Genomic DNA, 17,269 nt, shown 5'->3' with positions numbered 1-17,269 from the left:
TTCTTACTCTTTCTTTCTGTGTCTACATCTCTCTCTCTCTCTCTCTCTTTCTTCCTCTGTTTGTTTATATCTATCTTTTCTTCATTTCTCTTTTTCTTGCTTTGTTTCTACATCACTCTCTCAAATCTATCCTCCTCTGTTTCTGTTTATTTATAGCTTTCTCTCTCTCTCTTTCTTTTCTCCTCTATTTCTTCATTTCTCTCTCTTTCTTTCTATGTTTCTACATTTCTCTCTCTCTCTCTCTCTCTCGGCTAGGCGTTTGCTTACAAATTTCGAGTGCTTACATTTCTCTTATCATCAGGATGACAACAATGTATGTGCTCCAAGAGAACGCCGACTTAATCTGACTGCTAACTCAAGAACACTTTGAAACACGTCACATAAGAAAGATATAACTCCTGATGCAGATATACAGTATATTTGACAACAACTTTCAAAATATGATTTCTATAAAATTCGGCAATTTTTACCTGATTGTGGAACTCCCGTCACCTTACTTTCACTTAAACTTGTTTTAACTTTAAGCCATGAAAATCACACCGCAAAAATCAAAGCTCCCTGTAAAGTTTCTTCATTTCTACTACCACCATATTTTGCAAATAATCTCTGTTGCTTGTGGAAATAGTGACTGCAGAATTTGAGGAACTGACGGAATTTCCAAGAAATGCAGTCCAAACTTTTTTAAAAAAATAATGAAAAAATATTTTCACATATTTTAATATATTTTTGTACAGTTAAATGAAAACCGTAATTTGTTTTTGTTTGTTATCTAGTAGGTTTCTGCATGTTAAGTTGCACAAGTTTGCTCCATTTTAGCATAGACCCCATTGATGATCCACATATACAGTATTTTCAAGTCTGCATTAGTGCCTGTATACCTCAGGAAGAAGAATATTTGGAATCTATGTGCAGTCACTCATGAGCCTCCTAGAAGGTCTTTGCATCCATCTGGCTGAGGCCATTGTAGAATTTCCTCTTGTATTTGTAAACTTCGTGGTGTGGTAAGCATGCATAGAGGGCAAGAAACCACTCACTCCTCTTCACTGGTGCAAGCGGCCATCTTTAAAATAACAAAAATTGTGTTGTGGAGCTCATTTGATCAGTGTTGCAACCTTGAGGTCGTTTTGTAAATAACAGTTGATACCTCGTGTAAATTTGAGCTGTATACTCTTCTATATTTCTTGTCGCACTATTAAAGCTTGCATTTGACTGTCCCTCGTATATAAGTAATTTATTCTATACATTTATGCACATATTTTGCATGTTCTGGCTACATAAAATTCCGGGCCTTAGTTATGATATATTTATTACATATTGCATCGTGCGTTACACCTTAATGAAATAATAAGAATTATATTTAAAAAAAACCAACTTATATTGTTTTAAATCATAACATCTATGAATATCCACAGATGAAATGAGAATTTTCTTCAAATTGAAGACAGTACAGAACAAGTCTCTGCGCAAGTAGTGATGCAAGAGGGCTCCACCAATAAACACTTGAGAGGGAACGGGATTGCGTGGAGGGTGAAAGCGACTGCAGTTACCAGCCTTCGAACAGCTTGTACTGCTTCGCTCTGCCCACTCGATTTCCCCCCTTCTCTGACGCTGTGCGCGGCCTCGCTCCAGAGATTAGCGGGACAGAGTATAATCTATTTCGCGAATATCTTCAAAGATCTATTGCAATAAAAGGAGCATGGACTCTTGGTTGGCCCATAAAGAATGTCTAACGAGTCCCTTAAGAGGACTGTTGACCCCTGCCACCCCCGGCATGACTCACGTTTCAATTGCATGGGCGCAGCAGGGGCCACTTCGCGGTGTGTGGGAGTCTTACGACCGGGGATATAAGGTTACAACACTCAGCTCCACCTATGTGTACACGGTGACGTCACGTCTTATTGGCCTTGACACAGACAGTTAACGACCGCGATTCCATATCCTTCTTGTCCTTCCCGCAATAGCGGGAGATATCTTACGACGCTGCGCTGTCGCAGATTCCTATTCTTGATGGTGTTTCAACCTAGAGGTTGAATCGTGAAAATTGAAGTCAGACTCGCCAAATACAATTTTAAAGCAGATACCTTTCTATGTTAATTCTTTCAAAAACAAACATTACTGACATGATATATACTTGCGTGCAAAGAAATAGACCCACCTCACACTTTTGACATAAAATGTTTTTAGAAAAAAAAAGAAGAAGAAAATAAGACAATAAAAGAAGTATGAAGTACGTTGTTTGAAAGATCATTTAATAACCCTTAAAGTGAACCTCAATTTATTAACATTGCTTTATTCTGATAAGTGAAAATTTTCAAAATGTAATGCTTTGAAAAAAAGAACACCATTTCAGAATGACAGAAAACTGAGTTTTCAATAACTTAAACAATAACGTATGGTAACAATTGTTAATTTCTAATAACGTGTATGGCCTCTCCTTGCTCTAATAACAGCCCGTATACGATTAGGCATAGACTGAATCAAATTTAATATTCTTTCCTGTGGGATCCACTAGTCTTCTACCGCAACACGAAGTTCTGGGATCGGTATGGGATTTTTTATGATTTTTTTCATTGAAAGTTGGGGGCCGCGGCCCACCCAACCCCTCTTATTGGCTTTGGCGTTTTGATTTCTGCACGGTTGCATGCCCTGTTGTTTTAACTGCAAAACAAAATTTACCCGAAGTAGATTGGTCAAATAGTCTACGAGTTATAACTTTCTTTGTCAAATAAGTGTACGAATTTAAAATTGGCGCCAAAGGCCTCGGCGAAACCGGGGTTACTTTCTGACGACCCTCTCGGCAGAGTAAAGGGTAAAGAGGAATTTGGTGCACTAAAAAAAAAATTGTGCAAAGTAGGGAGGTAAATAGATACAAAAATAATAAAAATAGACAATGTTTCCTTTTACTTTATGCACAATCGCAATGACGATTATGAATGGTAATTCATTAAACAAGAGATAACCTTCTACAATTAATGTTCAGGGAGCCTATGGTCATAGATAGCGGAAATAAGAAAAAATAAAATAGCATTTTTACGTAAGATTTGTAAAATAGGCACTAAACCTCAAAGTAGATATTTATATAGATATTTAAAAATTTCGTTATCAAGTTCGAAATAATATGAAAATATGAAAGAACTCAACACAGTATGCTTTAATCTACAAGGAAATATGGAAAAAAATCATCTCTCCCTCTGTCCTCTTTTCAGTCTTCTCATTCAGTATATTTTCTCTCTTTCTATCTCATTATCTATTTCTCTTTCTTTCATTCTCTCTTTCCGTTCATTTGGTTTTGTCTCTCTCTCTCTCTCTCTCTCTCTCTCTTTTTTCTCTTCCTGTTTCTCTTTTCCTTTCATTTTCTTTCTCCTCTGTCATGAAGAAAAGAGAGAAGTATGAGAAGAAGAAAAGACATTGAATAAAAGAAGAAAATTATGAGAAAAAAAGAGCATGGATGGTTACTTTTTTTTAGGAATCAAGCGATACGAAGACTTTCTTGAGAGATTTGACTTCATTTGAGACTGGGAAGTTTTCACAAAAACGAAAAGCGCTTTGCTATTCGACTTATTTAGACATATCAGTTTTGTGGTTGTACTTGAACATATATGTTACATATTTTGTTTACCATAATCGTAAAGTTCATCCCCTAGTGACAACTGTGTAACATACTTGCATACTTTCAGGATAAAATTATCTTTATGGAGTATCTGTAGCGTCTAACTGAAATCAAACAGAATATAGTCATCAGGAAAAGTTGTGCTTTGTAGGTGAAGTGACACGGTGTTGGTGTTGTTCATAGGCTACTGTGTATTTAGACTGGGTCTTCATGATGGCCTAGTAGATAAGGCTGTCACCTTGTAATCAAGGGTTCCTGGGGTTGATTCCTAGTGAGCATAGTGCATAGCCGTTCACACAAACTGACAAAAGTCTCTGGTGGCGCCCGACCCCAGTGGCGGAGTGGTTAGCACATCGCGCTACGACTCCAGAGATCTCGGGTTCGAATCCCGGTCTGAGCATGGATGTTTGTGAGTGTGCATTCATCAATTTCATCATATCATTACTCATCCTCATCTTCGCAAATTAGCCAAAAGTGGTACCAAAAAAAAGCGAAGTAAAATAAAACAATTCAATCAATCAAGCTCTGGTGACGCAAATGCATTGACCGACACGTAAAGAGAATACCACTCCTTTGGTAAGCCTCATGCCCTCATGGTATAGCAACATTGATTTACTCGAAATGTTTATGCATCTTACTTATTCACTGAAATCTCGAACGAAACGAGCCTCTTGGACATCAAGCCTCGGTCTCGTTTCGACTTTACAAGTGTCTGGCTCGTTCTCGCGTGCCGATATTTAAAAACGGTGGTCTCCGTTTTGATCTCGTACAGTGGGATCCATGAGTATTACCATGCTAATTGTCCATCAGCATGTTCGTGCACTTTATTTGACCCAATAAGAGCTTCAAGAATTAAAAGAAAACTCAAAACAAGCTGTTGATAACTTCTGCACCAACATACATAAAAATCAATCGCTTAAAAACACATAGATGTAAGAGAAAAAATAATGAAAATAGTAATGGACCATTTGCACGGTAATACTCATGGATCCCACTGTACCATCCCTAGAGACGACGTTCCTTTGCCTCTGCGCCTGTCATTTGTCAATGGAAAACCCCATGACAGAACTATAAGCTTCAGCTTCAGCTTCCCCAATCTTTTTCCTTACCGGCCGAGAGCAATGTTGCCAAACCCACTATTTAAAAAAACCTAAACGGCACCTGAATTGGAATAAAATCACTATCAAGGAGCTAGATTTACGAAGACGCAACCAGCTGCCTCCGCAGGGGTAGGTTCATGGGTGTTCAACCCCCCCTAAAAAAAGACACGGCATCTCTCCATTTTTATGCGAAATTCTTTGCGTAAATCATATCGGAGGAGAATTTAATGCAGACAATATTGATGGTAATTAATAACACATTCTTGAGTGTGCATACGCGAACAGGGACCATATCTACGGTGAAATCCGAACCACGACATTAGATCTCTCATTCCAAACCGATTCTCTGAATTGTAATAGGCGGTGGAGTAGACAATAAAAATACCCAAAGGAATGCAAATAAAGCTTAGCATGATATTCTTCGCAGTTCTGGTGCAAATAACTTGTCATAACATTGATTGCTTAATTTTGTTTGTTTTACTTCGTTTTTCTGCCACTTCGGCCAATTGGATAAGTGACGATATGGATGAACGGATAACTCACAAAGAACGCCCACGCCTGGATACGAGCCCGGGACCTCTGGTATCGTAGCGCGATGTGAAAACCACTCTTGTCATGACAGTACAAATGTTATATTTAATTGTTATCACAACACATTATCTTCGCATCGCTACCTTGAGCAAGTTTCAATGATAGGCTTTAATACACACAGAGCCGTATCTAGAGATTTACCCGCCCGGGGGGAGAACACAATTTGGTGCCTCCTTCAGCGAATCCAGAGTTCTCTTCGCTTCGCTTGGGACAAATGCGGATGGGGTGGGAATTCAAGATTGTTTCCAGCCAAGGTCACTCAACCAGGTCGCGATTGTCTCATTTGAAACTTAGTCATTTTACATCAAGTGTACGTAATTGTCCCCAATTTTGATTGCTCGCAATTGTCCCCAATTTTGATTGCTCGCAATTGTCTCCAAAACTGATTGATCGCAATTGAAGAGTTAGCTGGAAGAAGGACATAACTCAGAAAACATAATTTGGAGGTAATGAACGAAAACTATCTGCACTCTGCATTTCTTGCTGGAATACGAGTCTCCCCGATGGCGTAGTGGTAACGTCGTCGCTTTCTAATCAAGGAGTCCGGGTTCGATACCCGGTGGATCTAGTGGTTCGGATGCAACTTGAAACTGTAGGTTTAGTTCCGATTAGCCGAACTGTTCATGAAGTGGACTTTAAAAAAATTAAACCCAAAGCTCAAAAACTCTTGCTGGAATATATGTCCATGCATATTTTAGGCAAATATATGTACATGAATATTATATTCCAGCGAAAACTGCAGAGTTCAGATAGTTTTCGTTCATTACCTCCAAATTATGTTTTCAGCAGTGGCGACGATTAGGGGGGGGGGCATGGGGGGCAGTTGCTCCTTCCACTTTTGCCCCAACACTATACTAAACCTTATGTACCAAGAGGAAGTAAACTGCCTTTGCCCCCCCCCCCTCCCAGTTTTGGAAACTGCCACTGGTTTTTAGAGTTATGTCCTTCTTCGAGATAGCCCTTCGAAGGGCCTGAGGTTTCGTAGCAAAATTCTCTACTCTGCTACCCAAGTTGGCAAGTGTGGTGTTGCACGTGCAATTTGGTGTCGAAAGAGCGGAGTTGGCAACAGCTCCTGGGAGGAGGAGATCAAACAAATGCAGAAAAGCAGCTCAAGTAATCAGCTGGGTCGAGACCTGCTGGCTCTGCGCCAGGTGGGGTCTTTTAAAAAGACTTCTCCTCGTCAAAAGAAGGGTGACCGGTCACACCATTAAACCTGCAATGGTTTCCCCTATCATTCCCACGGACGGAAAGTAGGCCAGGATTTGAATAGGGCTGTCGTTATTTCCACCCAAACCCAGCATCAAAGAGCTCTTCTCACAACACTTGTTTCCTTGTCAGACGCCCGTTCTTCGTCTTCTTTGCTTTTGCAGATAGCGAGTAGCCTGTGCGCGGATTTTCACGCTCAAGTAAATGTGAAAGTGGTCCAGTCGCAACGGCAACACTGATGGAGGAGATATGGAAAACAAAAGACGCGCGAGGGAAACAAATGACTGCAGATTTATTGCGCTTGTGATTTTTTCAAGAAGTTCCCCCCAACGCGGTAAGGTGAATAGCTTTGATGAAACGGATGCTTACAGGGCATAACCGATGACGTAGCAGTAATGATGCCGCCTAGTAATCAAGGGTTACTGTGTTGTGTTCGATTCCCGGTGGAGACACACGCACAGTGGTTCAGATATCCCTCTTTAAACTGTAGGTCGAGTCTCGATTAACCTCTCCACCCCTCTTCTTCCAATAAATGACTATTGTTTTGTATCAATCATGGTAATTTTTGTAATTATTATAATTAGCAATAATCACCTGTATAAACAACAAAGGGAAGCAGTGATTGAATTGTTGTTTTAAGTCCACTTTATGCACAGAAAGGCTAATCGCGACTGGACCCACGGTTTAAAGTGGGATCCGAACCACTATGTGCCTCCACCGGGTATCGAACCCGGGACCTCTTGAAAGGGAAGCAGTGATTCAATAGCAAAAATGTTTCCTGAATTTTAGTGATTAAGAAAAGTGGGGGCCTGTGAGTGCCCCCTCAGGTAAGTAAGTTTCTCGTAAGGTGCGGGTAAGCTAGGGAAAATACAGGATAGAATGTGCACGAGGTCTCCACGAGCATAAGGCTACCAAATAACTTTGAATGTGAGTATCTGGAGTCATAAGGATTTAAAGTTGGAATTTTCATCTCCTTTCATATCAAGGTCAAACATAAAAGGCAAGTTGTTTCGCAACAGAAAAACAGCATCGTGTGTACAGGAATTGCAGACACATACACAGTCCAGCAGGAGAAGCAGGGTGGTAGGCCCCGTTGAATAATTGAGAAAAATGTGTTATGTTAATGTGAAACATTGGCGCATTATACAACTTGTCTCCTCCAATAACTGAAAGGTAATGATATTTGTGATACACAGAGACATCTAGTGAGTCTTACTAAAAACATATCCACGAAGTGTCAACTACTGAATTGATTACAAGGAGTAAATGAAGAAGTGTTGGTTCATTCTTGTTTTAAATCCACTTTATGCACAGATAGGCTAATTGGGACTGGACCTAAAGTTTAAAGTGGGATCCGAACCACTTGTGCCTCCAGCGGGTATCAAACCCGAGAACCCTTGAATGCAAGGCGACGACGCTACCACTGCGCCACCGAGGAGTACAAGTGTTGGTTCACATGTAGTCACGGTAATGCGAGGAGCGATCGACACACGAACTCGACATCGACGATTCGAGTCCCGACCTGGGCATGCGACTCTTCGATTTCGTCTCATCTTCGTCGTCGCGATTCACCTCAAGAGCATAAAAGTCAGTAGAGCTTATGACTTAAGAGTATTTGAAAAAAAAATACTCAGAAAAATATTTTGACCTAAAAGAGATGAGGAGACAAGCGAGTGGAGAAGTTTACATAACTTAGAACAATTTGCATTCCTGTCCAGATATTATTAGAATAATTCAATCAAGAAGACTTAGGTGGGCCGGCCATGTGGCACGAACGGGAGAGGAAAGAAGAGTTTACAGGATTCTTGTTGGGAAACCTGATGGTCAGAGACCTGTTAGAAGGCCAAGACGAAGATGGATGGATAATGTTGAGATGGACCTAATGGAAATCGATAAGGATGGAAAAGATTGGATTGATCTTGCCCAGGATAGCGACAGATGGAAGTCTTGTGTTGCAGCAGCCATAAACCTTCGAAGGCTAGAAAGGTAGTTAGAACTAACTTATGACTGACGCGCAGGAGATCCGGGTTCGATTCACAAAGAGGGTAATCGTAGGTTGGAAATCCCTGTATACGCGGCTCTGGGGTTCACCTGGACTTTCATCAATGAATACCCCGGGGTAATTCTGGTGGGCAAAGATGGCTTGAGGGTGGTGATGATTATCACATGACTTCCGCTATGGAAATAAAGTTATGCCTTCACGAACACCCCCCCCCTCCCTCTTTCGTCATGTGTATATATGTGACATTGTGCAATGCATAAGAAAGATCTTGAACTTTTTAAAGTTCATAATAGAGTGAATAAATGTTATTGTACAATTTTATTTACGAAAGGAAAAGTACAAATATGGAGGGTGGGGGGTGGCTGACTTCACAGTCCCTTTTCCCCCCATGGTTCGCCCTAAACCAAACATAAACCATTATTCAACTACTATGCATATTTACTGAAATTCACAATAAGCACAAATTGGGAAGGGAAACACTTTTTTCACAGTGTACTAATTGGTTTCAATGCGATATACACTAACCACTAGACCACGGAACACGCAACGTGTAACAATTAGTTGATGCACGTTACATAAGAAAAGATTGCAAATCTAGCACATACGTAACAGTTCTCACATTTGTAATGTTTTGCAGTGTTTCTTATTACCCTATTGTGCAAAAGCGAGCATTTCATTGTTTCCTTGTGAAGCAATATTCCGCCATTGCTTCAATGCAAAAAAAAAAAATTAGCGAAAGTAGTGTTACATTCCCACATAATATTCACCACATAAGCCAGTAATCGTTCTGTTTCTCAAGGTTGCCACACCTAATGTTTGTCGGCAATCGTGTTCTTGAAGTTTTCAAATTTGATAAATATAAAAGTGCTTTCGAAGTATGGGAATTTCCTCTTCCTGGCGCGTGGTTTTATCTTATCTCTGGGTGTTCCATGAATCCATGCTGACTTGACGAACAGGTGTGCGTGCTGTGTTGCAAGTGTGGTTCTTGGGTTCCGCATGGTAATCACTAATCATTCAAGGTTTCTGCCGTCATGTGTCCGAGATTCTCCGTTTTCCTCCGGACTATACTCCAGGCAGTGCTCAAAGCAGGGTTGTTGAAGGTCCTGAAACCCATAAATTCTAATGGGTTATATTGGGTTCCGCTGAAGGACAGGAGCCTCTTTTCTCGCACAATTTAAATTCGGTACAAGTTGAGTATTTCATTGGGGGAAAAAAATCCTGGGCCGTATTTAAATTGATCCGGTAAAAAGGTTCCTGGACCGAATTTAAATTCAGCAGGAAAAAATGTTCCTGGACCGAATTTAAATTCAGCAGGAAAAAATGTTCCTGGACCGAATTTAAATTCAGCCGGAAAAAGTTTCCTGGACCGAATTTAAATTCAGCCGGAAAAAATGTTCCTGGACCGAATTTAAATTCAGCCGGAAAAAATGTTCCTGGGCCGTATTTAAATTCAGCCGGAAAAAATGTTCCTGGACCGAATTTAAATTCAGCAGGAAAAAATGTTCCTGGACCGAATTTAAATTTAGCAGGAAAAAATGTTCCTGGATCGAATTTAAATTCAGCAGGAAAAAATGTTCCTGGATCGAATTTAAATTCAGCAGGAAAAATGTTCCTGGACCGAATTTAAATTCAGCAGGAAAATGTTCCTGGATCGAATTTAAATTCAGCAGGAAAAAATGTTCCTGGATCGAATTTAAATTCAGCAGGAAAAAATGTTCCTAAACCGAATTTAAATTCAGCAGGAAAAAATGTTCCTGGATGGAATTTAAATTCAGCAGGAAAAAAATGTTCCTGGATCGAATTTAAATTCAGCAGGAAAAATGTTCCTGGACCGAATTTAAATTCAGCAGGAAAATGTTCCTGGATCGAATTTAAATTCAGCAGGAAAAAATGTTCCTGGATCGAATTTAAATTCAGCAGGAAAAAATGTTCCTAAACCGAATTTAAATTCAGCAGGAAAAAATGTTCCTGGATGGAATTTAAATTCAGCAGGAAAAAATGTTCCTGGATCGAATTTAAATTCAGCAGGAAAAAATGTTCCTGGACCGAATTTAAATTCACCCGAAAAAAAGGTTCCTAGACAGAAATTTAAATTCAAATACTTCATAGATAAAAGGTTCTTTACGGCAAAGAACCCATTTACGGTTGCTGATTTTCTCTCCTGGACCGGAATTGAATTTATTTAAAATTCCTGGACCCCTAACAACCCTGGCTCGAAGTGAGGGGGATGATATCCCAAATGTTCGCAAAGCATCCTCACACCTGCATTCACTGTCACCGTGTTACGCCCGCTTTAGACGATTGGTTGATTGAGTTAGCGTTTTAAGTCCACTTTATGCACAGAAAGGCTAATCGGGACTGGACCTACAGTTTAACGTGAGATCCGTACCACTATGTGCCTCCACCGGGAAACGAACCCGGGACGCCTTGATTACAAGGCTAATACGCTACCACTGCGCCATCTGGGAGGCCCCGGCCTTACACAAAATCATTTTCCTTTACATTTATGCTATGACTAAAATGATAACGAATAAAATGAAAATTCTTATGGTATTTCGGATGTTATGGCATTTCTCAAGGATAGAATCGGTCCTATTTCGTAGCATAACCAATCAGAAGCGACCTCTAGGTCACGAGTGCAGATGTAATGGCGGCCGTGTGAGATGTAAACAATGTATCACTTAACATTTATAAAAGCCGATAAGTATTCAAAAACGGTATTAGGTACAAAACAATGGCGCTGCTTAAATACATACTTTATAACGTTTACAGTACGCGTATGGAAGAATATTTAAGTTTCTTTCAATTGTAAACACCGTGCACTCATTATAGACGTACCTTTCGTGCTGTATATATTATACACTGTGATCGCAAAGCTAACCGAATTGTTCCCTGAAATGTTTCCGTACTATGTGCTATGAGAATTTTGGAAGCATTTACATAGCGTTTGTGCTAGCAAAAATGTTAAAGGAAGTTGTTCCGTCTAAAGCTGGTCCTGTCATGGGAGTATACCGCCAAGGCCGACCCAACATCCCCCAGCTAGGAAACAATTTCCACTTCAAGGGATGATTCCTGACTAACAAGTTTGAGGTCCTGGATACTGTCTTCCGAGTCTGACCATTTTCCATCTATGATTTCAAAGATTTTCGATCTTCACAAGGACTTTTAAGAACATTTTTTCGAGCAAGCCTTATCTCCAGGAAGGTATCAACTCGGGGCACCTAGGCACCTACCGACCTGTTGGGTGAGAATGAGTTAATGCAAGGACTTTTTCTGCTCCCCCCCAAAAGAGGCAATAGTTAGACTGGAGAGTTCGATGAACTAAGCGATCTCTAACCGATTGTGAAGGTTGAATGAGTCAATGGCTTTCTTCGCTTACTATTCATACCTGAAACCGGTTGAATGCAGATCTAAAACACTTGGTGCGTTTTACTTGATCACCCCCCCCCCCCAAACCGGCTCATTAGTCGTGACCGAGGTTCCATGGAGAGCCGGCTGGGCTCTCTGCAGGGTTGCCCTATCAAGAAAAATGAAAAAAAGATAGAACACGGCAGAATGGAAGTTCAGCCTAAACTGGTTTAATATGACCATAAGGTAAGGATACTTACTGGCTGTAGGTTTTCCCACCTTTGAACAATTGCGTTCGGCTGACATCGTTTACTTTCGTATCCTGAGGAGCCGAACGCTGCTCGCGCGGAAAACAAATGAGCTTATTGATATTGCACACCACAAGTTTGCAAACCGACTGCAAACGCAAAAAAAAAAAAAAAAAACTGAACAAAACTAAAAAAGATGATTTTTATAGAAAAACAAAGTAACTGGTACTTCGATAACCAACACACAAAACACTGTCCCGTCCCCAAAATTCTTCGATCTGAATTGTACCTATTCTACTAAAAAATATATATTTTTTAAATGACGGACACAAGATACTGCAGTTCAAATAATCTCGTTTCAGTAATTAAACACAAATGTTTCTCTTTGTCTACATTATCTCCCTCCAAAATAATTCAAACCACCGTCAACATACAGGGTGTTCCAAAAGTCTGCATACATAGGGAATGCCACTTCAAAATAATGTTTTACGTAATGTACTCAAAGTGGAGCTTTCCAGAGTTCGGCACAGGTCAATACGTTCTCGCCATTAAATTTGTATGTTGATGCTCTTGTCACGGGTCAATAACACAAGGTACAGTCATTAAATAACAGGAATTGTATTATAACGTTTTTTACAAGGATACATACAGAAATGGTTTTTGCCTTAATTTTCGACATAGTCACCCTGCTTTTCAACACAATTGGTCCACCTGTCCACAAGCTTGAGGATGCCCTCCACAAAAAAAACACTTTTTGGCATGGCGTGTAACCATCTTTGCACCGCCTCGATCACCTCGTTGTCATTTGCAAACTTCTGACCCCGCAAATGTTTTTTTTTCAAAGTCCAAACAAGTGAAAATCCGATGGCGCCAAGACGGGACTGTATGATGGATGATTCAACACCTCAAATTTCAGATCACGTATTGTATCCATAGTATGCACAGCCGTATGGGGGCGGGCGTTGTCGTGGAGCAGCAATACTCCTTTTGAGAGAAGTCCCCGATGTTTTGGTCGCATGGCAGGCTTCAACTTGCTTACCAACATGTCACTGTATCGAGCACTATTCACACTTTGACCTGGAAGTGTACCAATATAGGGCCATTGACATCCCAAAAGATCGTTAGCAGCATTTTCCCAGTGGGTGCCTGTGTCTTGAATTTATTCTTGACCGGAGACGTTGGGTGCTTCCACTCCATCGATTGTCTGTTACTCTCTGGTTCATAATGGTGCACCCAGGACTCGTCTCCTGTCCAAATTCGATGAAGAAAAGCATCTCCTTCACGAGTATAACGGTCCAAGTGCTCCTGAGAGATTGTCTGCCGCGCACGCTTATGAACACTCGACAGATGCTTTGGTACCCATCGGTTACACACTTTCCTACAGCCAAGGTCATAATGGATGATATTGAATGCAGATCCATGACTCATGTTGAATTCCACGGCAATTTCATCAACAGTGACTCGCCTGTTGGCACGGATTCGCTGGTCGATCTGCTGTTTCACTGTCTCAGTTCCACGCAAACTGTTCTCCCACTCAGCTGTTCATCACTCACATTTTGTTTTCCGTTTTTGAATCTTTCCACCCATTCGTACACTCTCCCCTTACTTAAACACTTGTCTCCATACTGAACCTTCATTCTGCTGTAGATTTCAGAAGGTTTCACTCCCTCCGACCACAAAAAACGAGTAACACTTCGTTGCTCTTCTTTGGTGCAGGTTGAGAGCGGAGCGGCCATGTTGTATGTACTACTGCGCAGGCGCAAACTGCTTGATCGTCCCGACACCTATGTGGCGTATTTCTAACGAACCATTTTCTGTCCAGTGATACAATTTTTCGTTGTGCATCGATCTCCCTGAAAGTTATGATACAATTCCTGTACCTAATATCTTGACATCTCGCCTGCAAAGAAAGAACATTATTCCTATGTATGGAGACTTTTGGGACACCCTGTACTACATTATGATACTAGTTACCGCCCTCAATATGTGCTCTAGGAAAACTTGACAAGGAAGTTAAAGCTGTTTAAAATGAGTGCAAAACGATGGAATGAAACCTAGGGATTTATACTGTTCCGAAATTGGATTTTTTAAAACCTGTTACAAACGGTCTTGTTAATAGCTATGCCTTTACAAAAAAAGAAAAGTTCAAAACTATTTTGTGAGTATTGCTTTTTTCATTGTCAGTACAAGGTTACATAAATTTTTCTTTATAACGTCGAACTACGTGGACAGCCCTGAAATGAAGCGGCTCCTGTTTACACACACACGCAAACACACACACACGTAATAATGTACGCATACGTATGTATTGTGTGTGTGCAGGTTGAACTTTGGATTCTCCCAAACCAACAAACATTCCTGCACCACTGGTCATCACAATACTGTAAAATGTGAGTCGCTAGGTCACGTCAGACGTCAGCAAAATACTTACTTATGCTTATCTGATTTCTTTTTAAAACACCCAAACTTGTTGCTGTAATCAACAATTGTTTCCTGTAGTGGCGTGACAATGACAAAGATTATTTCAAGAATGGCAACTTGAATGTAGAATAGAGAAGGCGCTAATCTAACGTTTACTTGTCGACTCAACAGATCAAAATCTTTGATAAACAAACAAGGTAAAAGATAAACTCACTGTAATTGTCACAAACACGTACGAAGGCACTGCATAACATTAGCAATCTATGACATATCAGATAGCAACAGAAATATGAATACCATTGCATATTTTGAGCAATGGGGAAAAATCCGCGGTTAGATTTTAAAAAATGAGTGTTGCCAACTGTCAGGCACAATGTCTCGTCGCAGCGATTTCACATGGGGGTTGTAAGGAACACTTGTCTACTTACATGTTTCTTAATATGTGTACAGGTGCACAGTAAGATTGTAAATCTTCTTACCTGAAAAAAATAAGTAAAAATTGAATTAGTTTCTTGAGAAAAGCATATCAATTGTTTAAGTGTAAACAGTGACTTTACCAGCAGGGAAATTTCCCAAGAGTGAGGTTCAATTTTCAAAACTTATTTTCTTCAATTATGACGAATCGTCATTTATAGTTTCCATATACTGTGACTCATTCAACTTAACAGTATTCCTTCTAGGTACACTTAATGTAAAAATAATTGTGTACTTCATAGCGCAGGGGAAAAAAAGCACGACGGGTGAAGAGAATGAACGAGAAAGAAAATGATAAAATAAGACAAAGAACTAACAGATGGAAAGGAAGAAAAGAGGAAGAGATGGAAAATAAAGATGTAAATAAAGATATGGATGTAAATGGATTGCGAGAAAGGAATATAGGAAGAAAGAACGAGAGAGAAAGAGATAAAAGAGACAGAAAGAGAAAAACAGAGAGAAAAGGAGAGAAAAGAGAGAAGTAGGAAAAGATGGCAGAAAGATAAAAATCAGAGAAAAGGATATAAAGAGAAGTAGGAAAAGATGGTAGAAAGGTAAAAAAAAACAGAAAAGGATAGAAAAAGAGAGAAGTAAGAAAAGATGGCAGGAAGATAGAAAACAGAGAGAAAAGGACAGAAAGAGAGAGAAGTAGGAAAAGATGGGAGAAAGGTAGAAAACAGAGAGAAAAGGGCAGAAAAAGAGAAAAGTAGGAAAAGATGGCAGAAAGGTAGAAAACAGAGAGAAAAGGACAGAAAAAGAGAAAAGTAGGAAAAGATGGGAGAAAGGTAGAAAACAGAGAGATAAGGACAGAAAAAGAGAAGTAGGAAAAGATGGCAGAAAGATAGAAAACAGATAGAAAAGGACAGAAAATGAGATAAGCAGGGAAAGACAACAGAAAATTAGAAAAACAGAAAAAGACAGAAGTAGGAAAAGATGGCAAAAAGATAGAAAACAGAGAGAGAAAAAAAGAGAAGTAGAAAATATGCAAGAAAGATAGAAAACAGAGGGGAAAAGGAGAAAGAAAGAGAGAGGAAGATACAAAGAAAGGTGAAAAGGAGAATCTTAGTATCACCGAAGCAAAGTCCACCTGAAAATATGGTTGTCCAACCTTGAAGCCTTAAGAACGAAGGTCTCTGGAGACATTACCGCAAACGCGGCAAAAAGTTGCTGTGTGTTGTCGTAACTTATACAAAAACATTCAAGCTTAACGTATTATGAACATTTATTTTACTTTCAGACTTCTTCGGAACTGATTACTTTTAGAGAAGTCGTAAATTTTGTACAGAGTAACTGCAAAGTCAGTCCATTAGTAGTAATTCGATCCTGTACTTATTGAGGATAAAAACTATGTCAAAGAACTAAGCTTCATTAACAAAAGTTCTCGTCATTTATAACTTAATAACATTGTCACTTAACTGTGAAAGTTTGTGCAGTGACACGTTGTTAATGTTACAAAAGTCATGGACAGTTCTGCGTTGTAATTATCCTATTGAAAGTAAATTGAGTTCTTTCAACTCACAAGTGTCCGTGACTGTACAGGTTTGGGAAAATTTGTGTTTTATTGTATTGATTTGGTGTATTTTACTTCGCTTATGTGAAGATGAGGATCTGATGATATGAAACCGAAGAGAATTACAAAGAACACAAAGTCACCTTAAACATGTTTTAAACTGTGTTTTAATGAAGAACAAAAATATGTTATAAACAAATAAAACGTTTAAAATATACAGGATGTCCACAAAGTTCTGCTACCATTACAATGAAACATACTGTAGCTCCTAAATTATATGAGTTAAAGACATGCGGTTTTTTGCAAAGTGTTCTACAGCTCTCAAAGTTTTAATAAGTAGTGGTATTTTTTTATTTATTTTTTGATTTTGCAGATTATGTTGTGAGGAACCTTTTAGACAGACATTTCCTGGCAACCGCGCTCCCCTGATATCACCCCCTTGGATTTTTTCCTTTGGGGGTATGTCAAGGATCGTGTCTACGAAACCCCTGTTCCAGATATTGTCACACTTCGTAGACGGATTGCAGAAGTTCTCGAACAGGTTGATGCTGTTATGCTGCAGCATGTATGGATGGAGATCCAATACCGTCTCGACGTCCTGAAGGCAACTAACGGGGCGCATGTGGAAGTGTTGTAATTGTAAATAAAACTTTGAGAGCTGTAGAACACGTTGCAAAAAACTGCATGTATTTATCTCATATAGTTTAGGAGTTAAGTTTCATCGTAACGGTAGCAGGACTTTGTGGACACCCTGTATAT

Source organism: Lepisma saccharinum, chromosome 6 (genome assembly GCF_977018435.1).
Source record: "Lepisma saccharinum chromosome 6, izLepSacc3.1, whole genome shotgun sequence".
Lineage (NCBI taxonomy): Eukaryota > Metazoa > Arthropoda > Insecta > Zygentoma > Lepismatidae > Lepisma > Lepisma saccharinum.
This window is presented reverse-complemented; position numbering follows the sequence as displayed.